At 44.4% G+C, this 24719-nt stretch overlaps 1 long non-coding RNA gene across 5 annotated transcripts; it reads right to left on the reverse strand.

Moving 5' to 3' along the window:
* Positions 1–12090: 12090 nt before the first annotated feature.
* On the reverse strand, positions 12091–24447 carry LOC111177456 (uncharacterized). Of its 5 annotated transcripts, none has more exons than XR_016391966.1 (6): positions 24325–24447; positions 21565–21710; positions 20637–20728; positions 19252–19479; positions 15231–15373; positions 12091–14958 (listed from the first exon to the last, which is right to left on the reverse strand). It is a non-coding gene; the product is annotated as an uncharacterized LOC111177456 (long non-coding RNA). The 5 variants fall into 5 exon arrangements; XR_016391958.1 differs by having other exon boundaries at positions 20637–20735; XR_016391962.1 differs by having other exon boundaries at positions 12092–14257; positions 20637–20776.
* Positions 24448–24719: the final 272 nt, after the last annotated feature.

Below are 24719 nucleotides of genomic sequence, written 5' to 3' on the forward strand. Positions count from 1 at the left end.
AAGTCCCCTACATACGAATGAGTTCCGTTCCGAGAGCACGTGCATAAGTCCAATTTGTTCGTAAGTCCAACAGACTTAGCCTGGGTACCCAACTAACACAATCGGCTATATAGTACTGTACTGTAATAGATTTATAATACTTTTCACAGAAATAATACATAAAAAACCAACACAAAAAATAAAGAAAACATTTTTAATCTTACAGTACAGTACCTTGAAAAGTGCAGTAGTGCAGCACAACAGCTGGCATACGGGGGCTGGCATCGAGTGAACAGGCAAGAAGAGTTATTGACTGGAGGAGGGAGAGGAGGTGGGGGATGGTAGAGCTGAAGGATCTTCAGCAGTAGGAGACAGAGTGCAAGCTGCAATTTCACTTATGCCTGACGTTGATGGAACGCATGTTCGCATCTTTGAAAGCTCGCAAGTTGAAGGTTCGTAAGTAGGGGACTTACTGTACAACAGACGTTTATAGTGTCAGGTCATATTTTAGGCCTGGAAGGTGTAGCCCTGAATAAGACTGTCCCTGGAAGTAGCCACATAGTACAGGGAGATCAGCTCTGTGCTTTGTGACCACCTAGAGGGGTGGGATAGGGAAGGTTGGAGGGAGTCGCAAGAGGGAGGGGATATATGTATACATATAGGTGCTTCACTTTGTTATACAGCAGAAACTAACACACCAGTGTAAAGCAATTATACTCCAATAAAGATGTTAAAAAAAAACAAAAAGGCTGTCCCTGCCATCCAGGAGCTTCTGTGATAATGGAGAGAAAGAAAACAAGGACAAAAAGTATTTGTAAGTAGTGCAAAGTCCTGTGAAGAAATAAAGTAGATCCACAGGGTAGAGCGTGAGTGGCTGTGACAGGGAGGGACTTTTCTAGAAGGGATGCTCAGGGCCTCTTTGCAGAAGTGAGATCTGAGCAGAGACTAGAATGATGAGAAGGACCTGGCCCAGGGAAGACCTGCAGGAGACACTTCCCAGGGGAGGAAAGGACACAGGTGTGGTGCTTCCTCGGACAGCACAGGAAGTGGCCAGAAAGGTCACAGAGTGTAGGCGGAAAGCCTGGGGTGCGGGAGAGAAGGAGGGGCTGGCAGAGGAGACTGAGAGGGAACGGCCAGGGGGCTGGGGGAAAACCTCAGAGGGGGTGTCCTGGAACCCAAGTGAAGAAGCGCTTCAAGGACGAGGCTGGCATGAAAAAGAAGGAAATGTTGTCACTTGCAGCCCCACGGATGGACTTGGAGGGCGTTATGCTAAGTTAGGTAAGTCAGACAGAGAAAGACGAATACTGTATGGTCTCACTTATATGCGGAATCTAAAACATACAACACACTAGTGAATAAAACGAAGCAGACTCGCAGATACAGAGATCAAACGAGTGCTTACCAGTGGGGAGAGGGGAGGAGGGAGGGGCAACATAGGGGGAGGGGAGAAAAAGAGGTTATTATGGGATTGTATGAAATCATGTGTGTGAAACATGTGAAGATCATAAAGCACTGTAGAATTTAAAGACTCTTTCGTTCAATTAAAAAAAAAAACAAAACAACAATGAGGCTGGGATCACCTTTGACAAAAAGTCTTCCCTCTGCGTCTGGTTTTACTGTTCAGAGGTAACATCCAGACACAAAGGTTAGAGCACATAGAAAACCCTCCAAAAAGATAGTTGCACTTAACATCAGTATTGATGAATTAATTCAGAGCTCTCTTGATGGCTCAGAAACAGTAGCTTAGAGCAGACCAATCTTGCAGCCGCCTAGTTACTTGTTTTCTTACCTCGGGTATCTTTCCTGTGTTGTTCTTGCTGGTTCCCTTGTAATCACAGGTTCACTAGCTAGTGAAGATGACTCACAGGCAGACAAGCACTGAATGGACTTTTCTGTACTTGTGTGAGGGCTAGCTGTGGAAAGAAAAAGCAAGAGTTTAACAAAAGATAACACTCCACTACAGCTAAGGAAAGTGCTGTTTACTAAAGGACCCTGCCGGCTTTGGGTCATTTCCATTCTAAGAAATGCCGATAAAATCCCACATAACAGCACACAAACAACTGCACGTTGGGGAGATAGGAAACTTCAGTATGCATTTATTAACTAAAGGTTTGTGCAAATGATTTCCAACCTTTTTGGTGTTAGGACAGCCTCTGATTTTTTTTTTTTTTTTTTGGTCTGTTCCTCTCTACTCTGTCTCCTGAGGGCTGTTATGAGATAGTTTTACTATTTGGATTAAATATACTTTTGAAAATTCTGACACCCATTTTAAGATGGTGGAAGACGTTTTCAGGGTTGTCAAACTGCACGGGGGAAGCTGGGCTCAAAGAAAAAACAAGTGCACAATGGAGCTGGTGATTCATTTCAACCTGAGAGCATTCCTTGGGATTTGGTGTCATGTAAAATCACTTTGACACCTCATCTCTTTTATTTATTTATTTATTTTTTACATCTTTATTGGAGTATAATTGCTTTACAATGGTGTGTTAGTTTCTGCTTTATAACAAAGTGAATCAGTTATACATATACATATGTTCCCATATCTCTTCCCTCTTGTGTCTCCCTCCCTCCCACCCTCCCTATCCCACCCCTCTAGGTGGTCACAGAGCACCGAGCTGATCTCCCTGTGCTATGCGGCTGCTTCCCACTAGCTATCTGTTTTACATTTGGTAGTGTATATATGTCCATGCCACTCTCTCACTTTGTCACAGCTTACCCTTCTCCCTCCCCGTGTCCTCAAGTCCATTTGCTAGTAGGTCTGTGTCTTTATTCCCATCTTACCCCTAGGTTCTTCATGACATTTTTTTTTCTTAGATTCCATATATATGTGTTAGCATACGGTATTTGTCTTTCTCTTTCAGACTTACTTCACTCTGTATGACAGACTCTAGGTCCATCCACCTCACTACAAATAACTCAATTTCGTTTCTTTTTATGGCTGAGTAATATTCCATTGTATATATGTGCCACATCTTCTTTATCCATTCATCCAGTAATGGACACTTAGGTTGCTTCCATCTCCTGGCTATTGTAAATAGAGCTGCAATGAACATTTTGGTACATGACTCTTTTTGAATTACAGTTTTCTCAGGGTATATGCCCAGTAGTGGGATTGCTGGGTCATATGGTAGTTCTATTTGTAGTTTTTTAAGGAACCTCCATACTGTTCTCCATAGTGTCTGTACCATTTCACATTCCCACCAGCAGTGCAAGAGGGTTCCCTTTTCTCCACACCCTCTCCAAACAAAGGATTAATCTCCAAAATTTACATGCAGCTCATGCAGCTCAATAACAAGAAAACAAACAACCCAATCCAATAATGGGCAGAAGACCTAAATAGACATTTCTCCAAAGAAGATATACAGACTGCCAACAAACACATGAAAGAATGCTCAACATCATTAATCATTAGAGAAATGCAAATCAAAACTACAATGAGACGCCTCATCTCTTAATTAAGGGTTTCAGGCACTCTTCTCACCTTGTCATAGCCTACGATGTAGGGAAGCCTGCTGTGCCCTCTCCAAATCTATAGATTCTCTTTCTAGCTGTGTCTGATGCTTATCTTTCCCTGGGTCTCTGCATCCCAGCTCTCCGCTCTCCTTCCTCGGGGCCTTTGAAGGGATGCTTCTTTCTCCTGGAGCTTATCCAAACCCGTGCTCAGGTAGGGGCATCAACTCAAGTAGTTGTGCTCTCCTGTGGCTCTGGGACCTGAGTGGAGGGCCCTTCAGGTGGCCCAGCAAACCTGCTAACATCCTGGCCGGTTCCAGCACCTGAACCCTGTCTTCTGCGGCTCCAAACCACGCTGGGTTGCAACACACCTCCACAGCCACATGGGGCCCGCCAGTCAAGACACTAAGAGCTGCCACCATCGCCCGTTTAACTAGCTCTTCGTTTTGCACGTAGAGCCCACTGCCTCCCTGGAGCCCCCTCCTGGAGTGGTACTCAGCGCACCTTAGACCCCAAGTGATATTGAGAGGTAAATGCGTGGGTACACCACTCTCTCACTGCGGCTTACCCACCTCACCTTCCCACCTCCCTCCTCAGCTCAGTTCCCTTTATCCTTCATTACAGTAAGTCCCCTACATATGAACCTTCAAGCTGAGAACTTTCGAAGATGCGAACGTGCATTCGTATGTCCAGTCACGTAAGTTAGTTCACGTGTCTGGCGTACGTTGTCACCTGCGTGCATCCTCTACAAGTGGTTGTGCTTTTGTGTACTTTACTGTACAGTACTGTAGAGAGTACAGCAGTACAGTATCTTTATTGCAAGCCCAGGATGTCCGGAAGAAAGAGGGAAGAGAGAATTGAATCGAGCAAGGAACCAGAGCCTGTGCCATCAACGAGCCTGTGCCATCAACATCTGGTGAGAGTGAAATTGCAGCTTGCCCTCCATCTCTCTTTTTTCTTTTTGTTCTTTTTATTTTACTGGAAATACATTTCTTTTTTTTTTTAATTAATTTATTTTTGGCTGCGTTGGGTCTTCGTTGCTGTCCGTGGGCTTTCTTTTTAGTTGCAGTGAGTGGGGGCTACTCTTCATTGCGGTGTGCGGGCCTCTCATTGCAGTGTCCTCTCTCGTCTTGGAGCACAAGCTCTAGGTGTGCGGGCTCTAGAGCGCAGGCTCAGTAGTTGTGGCGCATGGGCCTAGCTGCTCTGCAGCATGTGGGATCTTCCTGAACCAGGGCTCAAACCCGTGTCCCCTGCGTTGGCAGGTGAATTCCTAACCACGGTGCCACAGGGAAGCCTGACTTCTGTCTCCTATTGCTGAGGATCCTTCAGCTCTACCATCTCCCACCTCCTCTCCCTCCTCCAGTCAGTAACTCTTCTTGCCTGTTCACTTGATGCCAGCCCCTGTATGCCAGCTGTTGTACGGTACTTCTGTACTTTTCAATGTACTGTACTGTAAGATTAAAAATGTTTTCTTTGTTTTTATGTATTATTTGTGTGAAAAGTATTATAAACCTATTACAGTACCGTACTACATAGCCGATTGTGTTAGTTGGGTACCTAGGCTAACTTTGCCGGACTTATGAAGAATTTGGACTTACGAATGTGCTTTCTGAATGGAACTCGTTTGTATGTAGGGGACTTACTGTATAATCAGTCTCTGTCTACACCTCTTGCTCCGTGACCTCTTTCCGCCTCTGTATTAGTTTTCTTTTCCTTTTTAAAAAATTTTTATTGGAGTATAGTTGACTTACAACGTTGTGTTAGTTTTAGGTGTATAGCAAAGTGAATCAGTTATACATATACATATATAGTTTTCTATACTGCCATAACAAATTCTCACAGATTTAGGGGCTCAGAACAGCACCTATTTGGTATCACACAGTTTCCAAGGGTCAGGAGTCCAGTTACCCCTCAGCCAAGTCCTTTCTTGGGGTCTCACAACCCTGCAACCAGCCAAGAATTGGCCAGGGGCTGCCTTCTGAATCCTCTTCCAAACCCACACAGAGTTCATCTCTGGCGGCTGCAGGACTCATGGTGCTTCGCTTCCCAAAAGCCAGCGGGAGAGCCCTTCTGAGTTCACCAAACGCCTAACCCGTCTCGGGAGGCTTGCTGGCGGAGCTTGGCTCACCTGGGATAATCTCCTTTGACGAACTCTAAGTATCTGATTAGGGACCTGCAAAATCTCTTCGTCTTTGCTGATAACGTAACCATCACATCGTCACACCCACTGGCCCTGCCCACGCCAGGGACCGGGAATCTCAGCGGCTGTCTTATTCTGTCCATCACACTGTTGTACACATCCTCCAAAACACCAAGCCCAGTTACAAGTAACACTTCACCTGAATGTATATATTGACGTGGGTGAGAAAAACACACAAACACCCTGACCGACCTCACTTTACATTCTTTTTTTTTTTTTGGAAGTATAATTGATGTACAGCGTTGTGTTGTTGTGTTAATTTCTGATGTACAGCAAAGTGATTCAGTTATACATATATATACATTCCTTCTCATATTCTTGTCCACTATGGTTTATCCCAGGATATTGAATATACTTCCCTGTGCTGTACAGTAGGACCTTGTTGTTTATCCATCCTATATATAATAGTTTGCACCTGCTAATCCCAAACTCCCAGTCTACCACTTTACGTTCTCAGCCACAAACTTAACACTCAGTTCACTTGAGCCCTTTGGGGTTTCCAGCTCGCCCATCTGTTTGTTCTCTTCCTCCTCTGGATGAAGACTCTCCTCTAAGACACTCCTACCCTCCTGACTGCTTTTGAAAGTGAACGTTTGGAAGCTAGTGCCAGATGACGTTCCCACACTCCCATCACCCATCTCCCACCTCCCCTGCGTCTGCGCCCACACCCCTGCTTTCCTGTCCATTGTGTTGGGTGAGCCGTATACACGCGATCACAAGCCAACCCTCCCTGACGTGCCCTAGACCCCCTCCCCTTGCCTGCTTAGGGACAGAGTTCCTGTAATTGTCTCCTTACTCTCCATCGTTCACTCTTCCTACTGTAAGGGTCATTCCTCATTTCTTCCATCTTAAAAAACATCCCTTTCATGACCCCAGCTACAGCCTTGATTCTCTTCCCCTTCTCAGCAACACTCCTTAAGACTTGTCTGTGGTGAATCTGTCTCACAGAGCCGTCTACACCTGCTTTTCTCTGTTCTCTCTGGAATCCACGTCAATCAGGTATTGCCTCCACCATTCCCTAGCCACAGCTCTTGCCAAAGTCATAAATGGCCTCCTTTTTGCCAAACCCAGTGGTCAGTTCTCACTCCTTATCTCACTGAAGCATTTCACACTGCTGAGCACATGCTCCTTCTTGAAACTCTTTACCCGGTTTCTGGGATACCACCCTCCATTGCTTTTCCTGTTTCATGATGTAGTATGATATCCAGTAGTTAAATGTAGGGAGGCAAGGTGCAAGAGAGTGTGTGCACAGTGCTAGTATTTGTGTAAAAATGATGTATGTGCTTGTATAGACAGAAAATGTACCTGTGAGGAAACACAAGAACATTGGTTGCTTCTAAGACAGGGAATCTCAGTGGCTGGGGACAAGATTTAGGTCCTTTTGTATCTTTTGTCTTTTTTGCCGTGTGAAGATATTACCTATTCAAAATAAATGAAATTAAAAGCACACAAACTGAATCATAGGAATCGGTCAGTTGGGTTATGGCAGACGTGGTGGCCAACTTGCAGATGCCAAGTGTCTGGGGCCCTCAGCCTCTTTGCTGGAGCCACTAGGTGGCTATGGCTCTCTGGTCTCTGAACAATGGCACTAAGATTTCTGGTGTGGAACGCACTTCTGGCAAGAGGGCCAACTAGACAATTAAATTTTTCAGTAAAACTGTGTCAAAGGGAAATAGTTCATGAATTCCTTTTTGGCCTGTGGGAAAAAGACACAGAAAAGGCAGAATTGCATGAAGCAAGAGGTGGTCATGAACTTGATGTGTTCCTCAAATCGTTGTAATACCAGAGAAATGGGAAGAGGAGGAAAAAAGAATCCACCTTAGAGGGGAAAAGAAGATAGAACAGCTTGATTAAGATACAATTGAAAGGAACCTTGAGGGTATATTAATTTTTAAAAAAATTAAAAAAAATTATTATTATTTTTTAAGTCTTTATTGAGTTTGTCACAGTATGGCTTCTGTTTTATGTTTCGTTTTTTTGGCCTGAGGCATGTGGGATCTTAGTTCCCCAACCAGGGATCGAACCCTCACCCCCTGCATTGAAAGGCGAAGTCTTAACCATTGGACTGCCAGGGAAGTCCCACTTTTAATTAAAATTAATTTAAAATTTAATTTAAAAATTTTCAAGGAGATGGAATACATATCGCCTAAAGTTTTATTTCAGAGCTTTATAAAAGCACAATATCGTTACTATTTGTCATCCGTAAACTGTGTCGATCTCTTGTTCCTTATTTGTTCCTTATATTTAAAACATTCTGTTTTGACTCACAAAGAGGGATACATTTAAGCTCCTCAGTATTGTGTTCTGTTATGTGGAGGTGTTAAGTTGAGTGCATGTGTGTGTGAGGGGGTGGGGACGTGGGTACTGGTCAAGACTCCTTTTTCAAAATTACGAGATGTCTAGATGAGTCACGGAAAGTTTCTTCTTACATGGTCCTTTGAGAATCCCCACTTCCCCTTTTTCCAACCTGAATCCACACTACCACAACCAGACCCTCCACGATACCCATGTGTCTGTTCCATTTTTTGACTTGAGGGCTGTGAGATTAAAATAGCCATGTCCTTATTTATCTAGAACCCTCTTTGCTGACCCTAGATCCTCAAGCTCTTTTAATTTGAGTTCCTTCATTCATTCATTTATCGAGGCAGCTAGGTAGGGAGGAGTTTGGGGAAATGTCAGGTTTTAATACGTAGAATGCCAGAATGCCAGGTTCAAAGCCACAGGGTTGTTAAAGCACATTCAGCTTTAGGAGGTGTTAATACAGACCTGGGGCCGAGAATGAGGACGATGACAGGCCCCTATAGTCGCGTAGACTTGGTAATACACCGGGTATGCTGTACTCTTACGAGGCTCTCTTTTGAGAAAGTTGGAGGAATTGGGAAAGAAGAGAGGAGAGCATGATACCTGCCTTCAGATATTTTAAGGGTGAGAAGAGTTTAGCCTTGTAAATGCCAAGTGGTGAAATTCGGACCAAGTGTTGTAGGTACTGGAATTCAGACCAAGGGTGGCTCGAAGTTGGGAAGAAAATGATTTCTTTCCAAATATTTGAATCCCCCAGAGACAAAATTGGAGGCCTGGGGGAGGGGCACACACTGTTTCTGAAGGTTCCAGCACAGGCCGGGCAGGTTTAATTTTCAGTTGGATAATTGGAGAAGATGACATTTCATGTTTCTTTCTTTTCTATTTATGTTCTAGGAGAGTGGCTCTTGACCTTTTCTGAGTGTTGAATTCTTCTACGAATCTAATAAAAACTATCACCTCTCTCCCCAGAAATGAAAGCATATATGATACTATTTCCTCCTATACTAGATAGAAAAAATAGATTTAAAGAGAACAGCTCTGCAGGAAGAACCCCTAGGTTCCCAAAGATAAGATATTGAAAACTACTGCTCTGGATTATTTCTTGTTCCCAGAGGGTTTGAATAATTAAAGGTTTTATCAGAAACTAAAGATGCTTTTTAATCATGCTTCAAGAAATAGCACTTTCCTCCAAATTCATTTAAACAAAGCACATAGATCTTTGAAATTAATTTGTTTTTGTGGACTTTTTAACAAATAGGTCGGAAACAATAGCAGATTAAATATCTAGTAATTGGGAACCCTTTTGAAAAGTAGAATTCTAAAATTAGTTGAATTTAAGTGCTAACTATTTATAGATTTGTTTATAACGAACAACTTCACCCATTTTCTTACATGGTCCTTATGAGGCAGGCAGAGTATTTACAATCCCTTCACTTTACAAATGACCAAACTGAGCTTTAGAGAACTTCATTGGGTGGCCTGAGGTCAAAATTAGAGGGAGCCTGTATCTGATGAAGAGTCATTCGTAATTGGATTCAATTCCTGGTGCTGATGTGTGACCTTAGGGAAATTAACACCTCTTTACCTCAGTGCCCTCATTTGTGGAGTCAGGGTAATGGTAACACTAACCTTCCAGAGGTGTTGTCAACCTTTAAATGAGATTTATGGCCTTCGTACATATCAGTGAGGTGTGTCTAAGACATGTGTCCTGAGTTGGTATATGTAAACTGCTTAGCACAAAGGCTAGTTCAGAGCAAGGCAGTGATTATTAAAAAGATAGTTAATGGGGATTCTCTGGTGGCGCAGTGGTTGGAAGTCCGCCTGCTGATGCAGGGGACACGGGTTCGTGCCCCGGTCCGGGAGGATCCCACGTGCCGCGGAGCGGCTGGGCCCGTGAGCCATGGCCGCTGGGCCTGCGCGTCCAGAGCCTGTGCTCCGCAATGGGAGAGGCCACAACAGTGAGAGGCCCGTGTACCAAAAAAAAAAAAAAAAAGATAGTTAATGATAAAATTAAAACAGAAGCTAATTCTTTAGGCCTTGTATTCTGCAATGCCTTCTAGTAAAAGGAATAGTTAGTATCAGTTTTAACAAAAAAATTCAATTTTGTGTATTACCCGTAAAGATGGTCAGATGCAATGGTAAGAACAGAAAGCCCACATTTGATTATTAAAATGGTTATTTATTACCAGTGTCATTTAAATGTCTGTTTTGCTTATCTAATTCTGTGTAACAAAATTCCCCCAAGTTAGTAGCATAAAGCAACCCTGTATTATACTCCTCATTTCTGTAGGTAAGGGTTTCAGGCCAGGCACCCAGGACAAGGTCACCTTTAGCTGCTGTATGTGTAAATTTAACCATTATATGTCAAATAATTATCTGCAGGGACTGACACCTTGTGGGTACTGGACATGTACTGTCTTCGAGGCAGCAGACTTGGTTCTAGTTGCTCCTATTGTCGCCCAGTTTGGGCAAGTTACTTATTCTCACTCACCCTAAATAGCCACAACCATCGAGTAACCACCTTGAACGAATTTACAAGGCTCCTTCAAAATCATAGAAAAGCATTGATTTACTGACTTTGGTTTTTTTGTTATACCCCTCTGTAACTCCAAGTATACGTGTTAAAACGCACATTTATCGAGTGTCTGTAGTGTAAATGCTTGGATAGATGAAGAATGTCCGTAAAGGAAAAACTTCTGTTGAATACTCTAGGAAGAAAAAGAGAAAACCCCTCTTGTAAGCACAACTCTGTACGGCACTCAGACTTTTTAATATTGCAACATGCATCGTACATCTATCTACAGAATCATAGTGCCTTATCTCCTGTGTCTCTGGGACATCATTAAAGTGCTTCATTGGTTACCATTCTGATTTTATCTATGTCCTGGGCTTCTCCATTCTTGCCCTTTTAAGGTCCTCCTCTGGCCAGTTACAGCACCTCTGGGCCCCAGCCCAAAGTCTCCTTAATGGGTAAACATTATGTTCCCATATAAGAGGGATGAGACTGAATCTTTGTAGGCAGCCCTGCTCGGGAAACCATCTGTTAGGTGCGGGCGTTCTGCACTTCAGGAAAGTCCCCGAACGATACTAAATTCTATCCTTGCAGAGAGGAGTCTGCCTGCTTAGATATGTGAAGAGGTTTATATGCATCACCTTATTGAATCCTCAAACAACCTTGTCAGATGAGGAATGTGAGACATGGAAGGGCTAAGTCAACGGCCTGAGGTGAAGAATCTAGCAAGGGGCGAGGCAGGAGCTGCCTTAACTGCTGGAGCACAGATCTGGGCAGTGGAGTGCGGGCTTGCACGGGGATGATTTGGGTACCTGGTGGCCTCTTCAAGGCTGGTCTCATGCAGCGTGCGCAGTTGGGGCACGTGTTTGGGGTGGGGAGGCATGAAGAACTACAGAGTGTTTAAAAGAAAACATAGCAGAGCTTGGCAGCAAATGGAAAAGGAGAGGAAGAAAGGGGAGAATAAAGTTACTACACGTTAAAACCTGCTGTGGGGAAATACACGTTACTGATTTGACTGAGGAGTCTCACTTCCTTGAGGTATAAATAGGATTCTTTCCCCCCCCAAACTACTACCAACGGTGCCCTCTTCAACCAGCCTTTCCTGCTGGTGACAGGTTCCTTTACCAACGTCTCAGGCCGAATCAATGCCTTTTCCGTCAGTTTTGGTGTTAACAGTCTTATTTCAGTTGCTCTCCAGGCCAGCTTCCTGGGCTGTGGGCAGGGCTGGTGCGGCCACCGGGGACCCTGATCTCAGAGGGGCCCTGGGCTTGCAGTTGAATGCTCTGCACTTGCCATCTTGACATTCTTAGTAATGTCGTCTCTGGATACGTACTTGTAAGTCTGATGGGACAAGGTACCCGGGGGCTTTGGAGCCTCAGCCCCGTGTGGAAGACCTTCTGCCACCACCCTCACCCCCTACAGCCTCAGAGCCCTACAGAAATACTCCCCTTCCTGCCACTAGCCAGTGATGGCTGCTGCCTGTCCCCAGGGGGCCCGGGAGGAGTCGCACAGCCCAGGGCCTCCATGTGGGGCACAGGTGCCAGGCCCCGTGGTGGGCAACACAGGCTGGGTGAGCCTCTGACCCACTCCCAACCCGGATACCAGCACTGAGGGTGCAACACCGCTCAGCACACATGTCTCCTGGGAAGGGGAGCCTGGGGGCTGTTAGGCCCGAGTGCAACCTGTAGCCCATTTGGGCTCCTGGAACTCATGAGGGTCCTCACTTGGCCTGTGATGGTCCCTGTGCTTGAGGAAGAGTGACATTAAATAGGAATAAAAAAACTCCATGACAGGTTGAGAGGCCATGGATGAAAGGCAAAAGCTTTGAATTTTAGTACTTTTAAGGGTGATGTTTCTTGCTTTTTAAACAAGGAGCCTCACATTTTCATTTTGCATTGGACCCTGAAAATTATGTAGTCAGTTTGGGTTATTTATGTATTTATTTTTTTATTGGACTCCAGTTGATTTACAGTGTTGTGTTAGTTTCAGGTGTACAGCAGAGTGAATCAGTTGTACATATACACATATCCATTCTTTTTCAGATTCTTTTCCCATATAGGTTATTACAGAATATTCAGTAGAGTTCCCTGTGCTATACAGTAAGTCTATTACATTTTAATCATCTTATCCTTTTACAAACTCTAATCTCATATTCAACTGAGCATGCTCCTACTGCCTCTCCCCTGCTCTCCCCCCCCCCCCGCCCCCTGCTTGTTCCTCCAGGGTGGTGAAGGCGCAGGATGGCTCTGGGGACTTGGGGACGTGACAGCCCCATGGCAGGGATGGGAGGATGCTGCTTGTTTTCTGTCGTTCATCATAATTGCTGTAGCAACTTGTCTCCAGAGGCCCTCCCGATCTGCTGCTAAGGGACTCAATCCCAAGGAGCTTTTCTAAGTAACGGTGGTCTCTCCTGGGACCTGGCTACCACTGCTGCTGACTTCTAGTTGATAGCTGCACTCAGCGTTCGTGTGAGGAGGGTGGGACCCTGCGGACCCACCCTGACCCCAACCTATCCTCTGTGGTCCTGATTCTGGAGCCTCGGGGCTCAGGTAGGTACCATGCCGTGTATCTGGGTAGTTCTTGGCCCTTCTCTGCTCGTTTTCCCCTGAGCTCTGTTGGCACTGGGACCAGTTGGCCATTCTGGTGACTCAGAGGACATCCAACTGGGGAACAAAGTACCACTGTCACCATCTCTCAGTTACACAAAAACTTCAAGACACATCTCTCTTCTTGAACTTAGACCTTAGTTTCTGAGACACAAATCAGTCCACAAAAGGGATGTTAAATGGAAGAGAGTGGCCTCTCCTTACAAACACGGCGTTTCTCCCCTAATCTCCAGACAGCCCAGATCATCCTCTCTTGCCCAAGGGGGCAGAGTGAGCAGGGGGCTCCTTGTAGGAACTGAGCCCACTTTGGACTCAAATTTATTATCTCTGCTTCCAACAGAACGCTGACTTCACTCCAATCCCTGCGGTCATTTGGTAATCCCTTAGGGCAGGAAAAGATCTTAATTACCAGAACTCACAAAGTCCTGTCATCCACATGAAGACACATCATTTCACAAGCTCGGCAATGAGTATATGTGTCAACATCATTAATCAATATTTACTTGGTAGCATCTGTCACGTGCCTACCGTGATGATATATGTGAGATGCTGAAAGAACGGTCTAGGCAACAAGAATTGTGTTAAGTGCGAGAGGAGAGATTCCAGTGGCCAGGAGGGTCTGGGAGGATGTAGAGCAAGGAGGACTTAGGACACAGTAGGGCCTTGAGGGGTGTGTAGGATTTAGAGAAGCCAAGGAAGGAGGGAGTAGATAAGCAAAAGCATAGAGTTTGGATTGTCTGTGGTATTTGAGGAATATTCCACAATACACAGAACCTTTGTCCATCTTTTCCTGAAGAACTCCCAGCCCCTTCCCAGGGGTAGTCTTGCCCTGGGAGCCATTCATGCTGTAGGTGACCATCGGGGACGCAGTGGTGGGTGTTGCTCATTTTATTTTAATTAATTAATTAACTTATATAAATTTATTTATTATTTTTGGCTGCCTTGGGTCTTCGTTGCTGCCCACGGGCTTTCTCTAACTGTGGCGAGCGGGGGCTACTCTTCGTTGTGGTGCGCGGGCTTCTCATTGCAGTGGCTTCTCTTGTTGCAGAGCATGGGCTCTAGGTGCTGGTGCTTCAGTAGTTGTGGTGCGTGGGCTCAGTAGTTGTGGCTCACGGGCTCTAGAGCACAGGCTCAGTAGTTGTGGTGCACGGACTCAGCCGCTCCGCAGCACGTGGGATCTTCCCGGACCAGGACTCGAACCCATGTGCCCTGCATTGGCAGGCGGATTCTTAACCACTGCGCCACCAGGGAAGCCCAGGTGTTGCTCATTTTAGGCTGCTACGCTGATGGGGTTTCTGCCAAACCCTGCAGCCCGGCCTTTGGCATTCAACGCCAGGGCCTCCAAGTGAGCAAGACAGAAGGATGATCTGTCTTCACCAGCAGCAGGTAGCTAGGGGGCCAGCCACAGCCCTCCACAGGCATGGAGACGTTCAGATGCACAGATGCAAAGATAAACACTGGTTCTCAGATACAGTGAGATCCGGATACAGTGCCAGCCAGCCTGGAAAGTCCTATGGAAGCCCCACCATGGGAGCCCTGAGTCCCTGCTGATCATCTACTACAGGAGGCCAGGAACTTGTTCAGGAAATAAAATCATTTTTCCTCAAGCCAGATTATCTGTCTTAGGACAGGCTCCCTAGAGGCAGAGCTTGAGGCAGGGATGGGGTTCCCGTGATCTGTGGAGGGTCAGCCCTTCAGGAGAAAGCTGTCAGAGACCGAGGGAAGGAGGGTCGAGGAGGGATGGAACCGGGAAGGATGTGATCGAAGGTAAAGTCTGGCGCCGGCCCCATGGTGGAGGGGGGGAGTGGGGGTGTGCCGTGGGGATGGTGGGACTGGGCTCTGAAAAGTGGTCCTTCCTTGAGATCAGGGGCTATGTTTCTGTAGCCTGGATCAGACGGGGGCTGCGGGCTCTGGTGGGAGGAGAGAAGAGACTTAACTCCTAGGTTGGCTCTGGCCAGGAGGGAGCTTGGAGAAGCGGAGTAGCATGAACTGTTAGCAGCCAACATTCCTAGCAGCCGAGTAATGGGTGTAGACGCCCAGGAAAGTCCATCTGGGCAGAACTAGGCAAGTGCCCCACAGTGTTTACCACAATATCAGGACAGGGACTTATTATTGTTAAGTAGTTCAGTGTCACTCTTCACCCTACCTGCCTCCCTGGACCCAGATAGGGCCCCAAACCCACCTGCACAAGAAATCAGGGCCCATCACAAAGCTTTTTCTTGGTAGCAGCACAGAGAAGTGGCCAAAGCCTTGACACTGTGTTTTTCTTCCTTTCCATCAGGTGATGGCTCTCCTAGGTAGGGCAGGAGGTCCCGGTGCCATTCTCTGTAAACCAAGCAAGGTAATTGCGGTCAGTACAAAACAGCCCTGGGGGCAGGAATTGAGAAAGGTGTGTGTAGGTTTCCTCTTTTCCAGTTACACAAGGAAGTAACTTTGGCTTTGAAGTTGCAATATCTATGATTTACTGGCATTTGGAGAATAGATTCATACTGAATCACTTTTATAGCATCAGAACAGCATATGCTTCCTCATTAAGTGGAAAAACAAACTGGAGAGAAGAGACTTAACTCCTAGGCCTGGCTCTGGATTTTAGTCTCCCAGATTTTCTTACTGTAATTGAACCACGAAGCTTTTAAGTGTAAAAAGAAATGGAATGATACAGTTTTAAATTCTTATCAGTTCTGATGGGAAATGGTGGCTTTTGTAGAGTGGGTGGAAGTGAAATGGGGAAGGAGTATGACAGGAATGAATTTGTCCAGATAAAGAAAAAAGAATAACAGTCTCATGTTAAAACAATTTTTCAACAAAACATTTGGCTTAAAATTTACTTAAATTTCTGATGTAGTTCACTTTTAGAATTTTACATACACAGACTTATGAAATGGGGATCATAGTGTACAGTTTGTAACCTGTATTTTAATTAATAATGAATATTATAAGTTATACAAATATATATATTTTTCTAAAACACATTTTTAAATGGATAGCCTTCCATTTTATGAATGTGTCATAATGTGTTTAATTGATCTTCTGTTGAACATTTAATTTATTTCTGGGGCAGTGACATTTTGATTTTAATTATGCACAGTGCCAAAACAGTATCACAGATAAATAGGCTGGATTCATGTTGTTTGGTCACAGGATTTCCTTTGTCATTGAATAAAATTTGTAAAAGTACTTTTGCATTTCAGAACAAATTTACTAAGTGGTTATCTTCTTGATGAAATGCCTCATGTGATGGAGACCAGTGCAATTTAGAAGCACAAGTTTATTTAAAAATTATCCAACAAATACGTACTTCCACAAGCAGAATTTTCCATTCCAAGACTTCTGAGGTAAAGGGGAAATTGGTATAATCCTTACTGCCACAGTAAAATTAAAATCATGCTGCAATAAAGTCCTTATACTGAGCAGTTAGTGGCTCCTGGGAAATGATTTTTAATTAGAAAAAAACCAACAAATGACATTGAATCACTAGCTTTTTTTGGCATGTCATTCATTACTAAGGAAATATGAGAAAGACCACTCGGTTTGAAAGTCAAAACAAACCACACCATTGTTCAAGTCCTCTGGTTTTCGAGGGCCTAAGATGTGTCCCAGCTCTGGTGTTCCAGTTGTGGTGTCTTGTAAGTAAGTTCTTGCCTATTAATTGAGTAGGGGGCCACTGCACAATCTCTATGGTCCCTTTTGTTCTAAGAACAGAAATTCTAAGAATAGAAAGATGCAGAAATTCACACAGAGTTAGGCCCAGAGCCAGGGATATTGCCTTCTTATGATTCTGAGCTCTGCAGAACACCTACACACACACACACACACACACACACACACACACACGTACAGTTCCTTTAAAACAAAACATAAGAGACTTTGATTCCAAAGTCACCTACACCATTAACTAGCTGTCTTAGAGTTCACCTTTGTGTGTCAGTTTTTGCATCTATAAAGTAAGGGGTTAAACTAGAACAGATGGAGAGCCACAGACTTTTAGTGCTGGAAGGTACTGTCAACCTTTAAAACAGAAAGGTAAGCGGTTTAGCCAGCAACATGACGGCTATTTGGGTAGCAGAGGAATTGCAATTTGGGACATGCAAACTATGGCAAACCATGGACAAGTCCAGAGAACAAAGGTGAGCAGAATTTTTTGTTTTTATCAGCACAATCACCCTTTTGTTTTTGTTAATTTTTCTCACACCTCATTTATAGAGGAAAGGAGGAAGCTGGGGGTGGTGTTTAGAAGAGAGGAGAGTTCGGGGTTGTGGTGGCTTCTCATTGGCTGAGTTGCAGCGAATTCTCATTGGCTGGGTCGTCACTGGGTGAGGAGAAAATCTTCCTTTTTTCTGCTGGAGTAGTACCTGCCTGAGCGCCTCCCTCTTTAGGGTTTCCTGACTCCATTTTGAATGAGGTTTCCTTTTATTCATGTTCCTAGTCCTTTGTGGAATCAATGCAATCCTTTCTTTTTCCAAATAGGAAATCGAATGCTAGACGGGATCGGGGGATACAGAGAGTAGGGGTTACAGCTCAAGTTTATACCCAGATCGTTTAATAAGCACATCCAGTGTGCTCTCACATGATTACCAATCTCACAGCTATTTTGCTCTAAAATTTATGAATTCGTGATCATCCAAATGAGAGTTTATACTAAGAGTGAACATGATGACTAGGATCCTATAAATTTGTCATGTTTTGGGCAGGGGGACTGTTGCTCAAAATTGGCAGTCAGCTAACAAGCTTTGAGTGCCCTTTGAACACAGGTTGTTTTGCTCTTCATCCAGAGAGAATAAATTTAAACCATCATCTATCTTTCTTAAGTCCCTATCTGCCCGTTCTCAGACTCAGCCCTGTGGCTAAAAGCATGGCCAAAAATAGTAACACAGAAAAAACAGATACAAACAAGTAGTAACTTGGAGGGGGAGTGGGTAAAGCAAATGATCACAGAGCAGACTGTGCTATTTATTCGAGTCAACTCTTAAAATAGGGACAGGCATAATCTTGTGGACACAATCTTATTTTGAAATAAAGTACTTTCTATTCAAATATCAGCTGGCCTTGGGGCTAATGTTAATGCAGCTTTGCAACCAGTTACTTTGTAGATGACACAGTGTATCAGCAGATTTGCATGCAACTGTGACCCTGGTGAGGCTAACACTTGCTCCTTCTCTGGGAGGTAAGGCTTCAAGGGAGTCAACTTGCAGACAGTGGTACAGCCTTCCTCAGAGGCTGCCAGGTGGGAGGTGGAGAGGGTTCTCTGATCCCAGTCATTTTCCCTGACGTAGATGTTGTTGGGTGCATTAGGTGTTATTAGCAACTAGAGTCAACAGGACAACATAGGGGTGGGGATGTAAGAAATACGTAGCAAGCAGAGAACCAGAAGTCGCCGGGTCATGTAGAAATGCACTCCGGGTTCGGCCCCTGGCCAGGGGGTGGAGCTTCCTTTTCTGCTTGTTTCTTCATCACTGACATAGGCATTGCTAACTGTTCTTGAACATGTTTATTCAAGGAGTGAGAAAGTCGAATTACCCTACACCCCGAGTACTGATTACGGTTGAGCGTGAATTTTCCTCCAACCCACTCAAGGATGGGAAAGGTTAGTTGAGCAGACGATCACACTAGCTACCAAAACCTTCCTAGAGGAAATGGACCACCCCTTAGTTCTCTATATCATGATGCTATGGCAACATGCCAGAGAGGAGGGATCAATAAACTTTTTCTATGAAGAGCTAGTTAGGAAGTATTTTCAGCTTTGCAAGCCACACAGTCTTTGTTGAAACTGTACAACTCTGCTTTGCAGGCTGAGTGCAGCCGTAGACAACGAATAAATGAATGAGTGTGTCTGTGTTTCAACAATATTTAATTTACAAAAAGAGGGGCAGGATGAATTTATAGTTTGCCAACCTCTGCCAGAGAACGTAGACCTATCTTATATCTGTTATAGATGTGGGTGGTGCTATTTTCTGCTAGTTATTCATTTAGAAATCTTGGTGTTATCTTTGATTTCTTTTTCTCCTTTATTTTCCACATTTACTCATTAATCAGTGTAATTGATTCTCCCTTCTCAATAGCTTGTCTGTCGTCTCCTCCAAGGCCTTTTTTGACCAACTTATCTAAAGCAGGTTCAACCCATCTGTTTCCTGTCTCAGCGCACTGTGTATTATTTCCTTCATAGCTCTGGCTACAGCATGAAATTATCTCATTTATTTGCTTACTTGTTTATTATTTGTCTCCCACACTGGAATATTCTTGAGGGTAGGTTCTTTGTCTCTCTTCTTTACTGCCTGGCACAAGGCAGGTGCTTAGTGAATATTTGTTAAAGAGAAAGGACCCAGGGACTTCACTGGAGCCAAGTGGTTAAGACTTCACCTTCCAATGCTGGGGATGCAGGTTTGACCCCTGATTGGGGAGCTAAGATCCCGACATGCCTTGGGACAAAAAAACTGAAACATAAAACAGAAGCAATATTGTAACAAATTCAATAAAGACATTAAAAAAATGGTCTACATCCAAAAAAAAAATCTTATAAAAAATAAAGAGAAAGGACCCAGAAAAAGTCCCCTAGCCTCTAATTTCTCACATTCTGCATTTCATCTTTCATGTGAAATCTAGAGCTGTGACATCAGTCAAGGCCCAATAGGAAAAAGCTAACATGCTTAAAATAGAATAAATAAAGAGGGGATTAATACAGGGGCTGTGAAGCCACTATGGAGAACAGTATGGACGTTTCTTAAAAAACTAAAAGTAGAGCTACTGTATGATCCAACAATCCCACTCCTGGGCATATATCTGGAGAAAACCATAATTCGAAAAGATATATGTACCCCAATGTTCATCACAGCACTATTTACAATAGCCAAGACATGGAAGCAACCTAAATGACCATCGATAGAGGAATGGATAAAGAAGATGTGGTACATATATACAATGGAATATTACTCAGCCATTAAAAAGAATGAAATAATGCCATTTGCAGCAACATGGATGGACCTAGAGATTGTCATACTGAGTGAAGTAAGTCAGACAGAGAGAGACAAATACCATATGATATCGCTTATATGTGGATTCTTAAAAAAGGGTGCAAATGAACTTATCTACAAAATGGAAATAGAGTCACAGATGTAGAAAACAAACTTATGGTTACTGGGGTGTGGGGGGGTAAATTGGGAGATTGGGATTGACATATACACACTACTCTATATAAAATAGATAACTAATAAGGACCTGCTGTATAGCACAGAGAACTCTACTCAATACTCTGTAATGGCCTACATGGGAAAAGAATCTAAAAAAAGAGTGGATGTATGTATATGTATAACTGATTCACTTTGCTGTACACCTGATACTAACACAACATTGTACATCAACTATGCTCCAATAAAAATTAAAGGGGCTGTGAATAAAAGTGTGTGCACGTGACAGAAACAAAAAGGAATAGTGGGGCTGTTAACCGTCTATAGGTCTGAGATCGCAAGTCAAGGAGTTGTAACAAAAGCCTGAAATGAGAGGGTTCTGGGGAGAGATCCACCATCTCAGTCAGCTTGGGCTGCCATAACAGAATACCAATGACTGACTCAAACAAGAGAAGTTTTTTTCTCACAGTTTGGAGGCTGGGAAGTCTAAGATCAAGGTGCCAGGCACTCAGGTCTCTGGTAAAAACTCTCTCCTGGTTTGCAGATGGCCGCCTTCTTGCTGTGTCCTCATGCAGTGGAGACAGAGTAAGCCTTCCCGTTATCTCTTCTACAAGAATGCAAATCCCACCCTCCTTTAACCTTAATTTCTTCCTTATTCCAAATACAGTTGCATTGGGGGTTAGAGCTTCAACACACGAATTTGTGGGAACACGATTCAGGCCATAACACCCCCCCCGATGACCGGACCTGTCCCCTTTGGTCATGGAAGGCAGCCAGCCAGAGACAACACCCAGGATGGGAGCAGAGGAAGAAACACCCTCACCTCATTCTCATCCCTTCATTAGCTCTGCTCAGACTGTGAGAACCCAACCACGGCCCAGAAGGTGAGGGAGACAACTCATAAAATTTATAGTTAAAAGCCTCCTGGATTTGGAGTCGTACACAAGACCTCTGGTGCCCTCATCCCTTTGGCCTCTTGGCATCCACTCGTGTTTGTGAAAAAAGTTAGTGTCCCCATCGCAGAGGACACACGAATTCCCATCAGTTACTGAATCGTCAAGGGGTGATTTGGCTGAATTGTCAATCAGTCATGCCCGTGTCTGGAACTACAACATTAGTGATCACTGGGGTTTTTCATGCAAGGCAGCATAGGAAAAAAGGAAAAAAAAATCAAATGACACAAACTGTAGCTGATCCAGTCCCCACATCTGTAACTGGACTTAGCAGAGTTTGGTAATTAGTGCTTCTTTCCTCTACCACACAGTCATCTTATTTGAGGGTCTGTCTCTTGGAGTCATTTTTGTACTACAGGTTTCCCCTGCTATCTGAAAGTAGAGCATTCCTCTGAAACCTTTCGTAAACCAAAATGGCATAAAGCGAGGAAGAAGCAATTACCTTAAGACGTATCTTGCTAATGGATGCACAAAATAAATGGAGTTGAAGCACAGATGCTCACAGACACAGTTCAGAGCTGTGGCCGCTTGACGCTGAGAAACAGTGTGGTTCCCAGGGAAGGAGTTTGGTGGTGCCACTGTTGCTACCTGCAAAACAAATACTGAATGCTAGTTTTGCTTTTTGCCTTTTTTTGTAAAGGTGAAAATCCTCTCTGGATTTCTTTCGGTTAGCAAAAGCAGACACTAATGTAGGTCTTTTGAAAAAGCGAAGTGGCATAAAGCAAACTTTCAAAAAACAGGGGATACCTGTACTGTATTCATATATGCAGCAGGAACCATATGGCAACTCAGATTGATACGGAACAAGGTTCTCTGCCTTCCCCAATCAACAGAAATTGACTAGAGGTCAGACCAGAAATTCAGGCAAGGCTTTACTGGGGCTCCTGCTGCAGCAGTGGGGAGCTAAAACAAGTAACAGATTCCCTTGCTGACTCGCTCCCCGAAGGTGGGGGCAGCTGGTTCCTTATGCGGGGTGAGGGTAGGTGGGGGTGTGTCCAGGGGTCAGGCTGGAGGGGTGGCTTGGGTGTTTTGCCCACCCCTTTGGTGGTGTTGAGTGCAGAGGGCATGCACAGTACCCTGCTTTTGCTCCCAGCTCTTCAGAAGTGGCAGTTGGGGTGTTTTGGGGTCTTTCTGTGTCTTGTCCAGAATTTGCCCCAACTGCACATGCATGCCATTATTTTTAGTCCCTTATAGTTTCTTTGTACTTCATTGCTTGAGAAGATGTTTGTCCAGGTGCCAGCATTGTAGCACTGCGGCAAAGGGTCCCAGGTCCCAGCCTGTCTCATAACTGCTCAGGCTCCCAACTGGTCCAAACCACACAGAAGCCAGAAACCAAGAAAGTGTGTTGATGTGGTCCAGCCAGAGTGGCCTCTGGGGGCAGAGAACTAGGTTGAGAAAGGTGAGAGAGGGTCTTGAAGGGCAAACAAAAGATCTGGTGTATCATTATACTCTTGAAACACAAGTCAGATGATTCTTAAAACAAAATCTCACCTGTGATGGCTTTTTATTGCCACAAAATAAAAGCCAAAGGACTTAACATGATACCGAAATCCTCCCACAATCTCTCTTCATCACAGCTTTCCTGCTTTGACTTTCATCTCTTTCACAATCCATGTTGCTATTTGTACCACGCACTTTGTATTTTTGTTCTCCTTTGTAACTCACACCAGGAGGCAATTCTTCCTTGTCTGATCTTAAAACTCAGTTTAAAATTCTGTCCTTCTGAAGCTATATATTATAGTTCCTTCTTCTCTTCTCCCTCTATAGTTATTCCAGTTGTATTATCCTTCTCCTTAATGGAGCCCCTACTGTATTTATGGATTGTGTTAGGGGCATTGACTATATCATTAATTCTTATAGGAATCCAGCAACATGGCTATTCGGATTCCTTATTACAAATAAAGAATCTGAGCGCCAGAGTGATCTAGCTGTCACCATCTTACCCACTGAGGATAGCATAACTAGTGATGGAACAACCAGATGTAGGGAGCCTCCTGATGGGACGCATTGTGAGATACAGATCACCTCCCAGGAGGGATTCTTGCCAAAATGTTTAGCTTAAATCTAATCATGTCTTTAGATCTAACACCTGGTTTGTAGGGAATACGGGGAGTAGAGGACCATGGTAAAATAGTACCTGAAGAAACGGTCAGACAAAAGCATGAAATGGGACCTTCTGTAAGACAACTGGTCTACTTCCAGTCAGTGGTCAATTTTATGGAAAAAAAGGAAGATGGAGAACTCTTCTAGATGGAGACATAACAGATATAGAACAACCAAATACAATGTGTCATCTTTGATGGGGTCCTTATTTGCCCAAAGTCATAAAGCATGTAGCAGCAGAGTTGTAATTCAAGCTTATCGTTGTCGGAGCTGGTAGAGCATCTGTCTGTGCCCTGCCTGGATCCTCATGGCACTCAGTGTTCCCATCTCTACCAGCCCTTCTGTGTCAGAGGCTCTCTGCCTGGGGGCTGTCTCGTTGTGGGGAGGGGGCACTCCTGGGGCAGTCCAGAAGGGGTTGGAGAGTTAATGGCCCTGGGAGTAACCCTCAGCCAATAAAGGAGAAAGTTTGGAGACTAAACAACTCAGCTTCCTCTTTGGGGTGAAAAACTCTGAAGCGCGGTTTCCACCATTTCCCACTGGTCCTGGTGAAATTTATTCCCACTTACTCACAGAATCCATCTCCTCATTAGCACACCCTGCGTGGACTTCCTTCCCACCCTGACCCACTTCCCCACTGCACAGGCAGTGCTTCCTGAGATCACTTTCCAAATAAACCACAAACACTCAGCATCCTTTCCTCCAGGCCTGCTTCTGGGGTAGCCCAGTTTAAAACAGGTGTCCAAACTCCTGCTCTTTCCCCCAGACAACAGTGCTACCCTCACCCACCCAGTCCTGTGACACAGTTGGTGGCATAGTTCACAGAAGGGGACTAGGTTTTGCAGGCACCTAAACCCAGAGCCCACCCCTGGCTTCTCCTCTAGCTTATTGCCTGACCTCAGGCAACTGAAACTCTCTGAGTCTCCATATTCTCATGGGCAACATAGGTTAACGATAGGGAAGTTCCTCTATTTACGGGCTTTCAACCTGTGAACTCTCATAGGTGCAACGGATCTTGTGCCACTTGGTGACTTTTCTGGCACTAGGTTTATTGATGAGCTACGAACGTTTACAAAACTAGGTAATAATTGAAGTAACTCACCGTAAGACGCTAGTGATGCTTGAACAAGTTCATTTTGTACACATGGACTTAGCACAGCCTCCAGGAACGTGATGCACTGGTGAGTCAATGCGTTTCTGAGCCAGTCAGGGAATGACTGTCAAGATGACGTATCCAAGTAGAGGGCACAGCCTCACGTCTGACAAAAGAGCTGCCCAGTGATAAGAGCCTTTGTGGTCACATGTCTTTCTCTAGAGGGGGTGGAAGCAGTGTTTTCTTCATTTCAGAAATTTCCTTATAGTATTGTGCAAAAATGAATAAGACAAATTTTACATCCTGCAGCTTCTTTTTCAAAATATGTTTGCAAAATTCACAGTGTATCACCAGCAACACGCTGTACTGGATGCCCACTTACCAAATGCAACCTCGTTCATTTT

This window comes from Delphinapterus leucas, chromosome 1 (assembly GCF_059928025.1).
Source record: "Delphinapterus leucas isolate spDelLeu-1000000601 "Yukka" chromosome 1, BTC_Dleu_Yukka2, whole genome shotgun sequence".
In the NCBI taxonomy this organism is placed as follows: domain Eukaryota; kingdom Metazoa; phylum Chordata; class Mammalia; order Artiodactyla; family Monodontidae; genus Delphinapterus; species Delphinapterus leucas.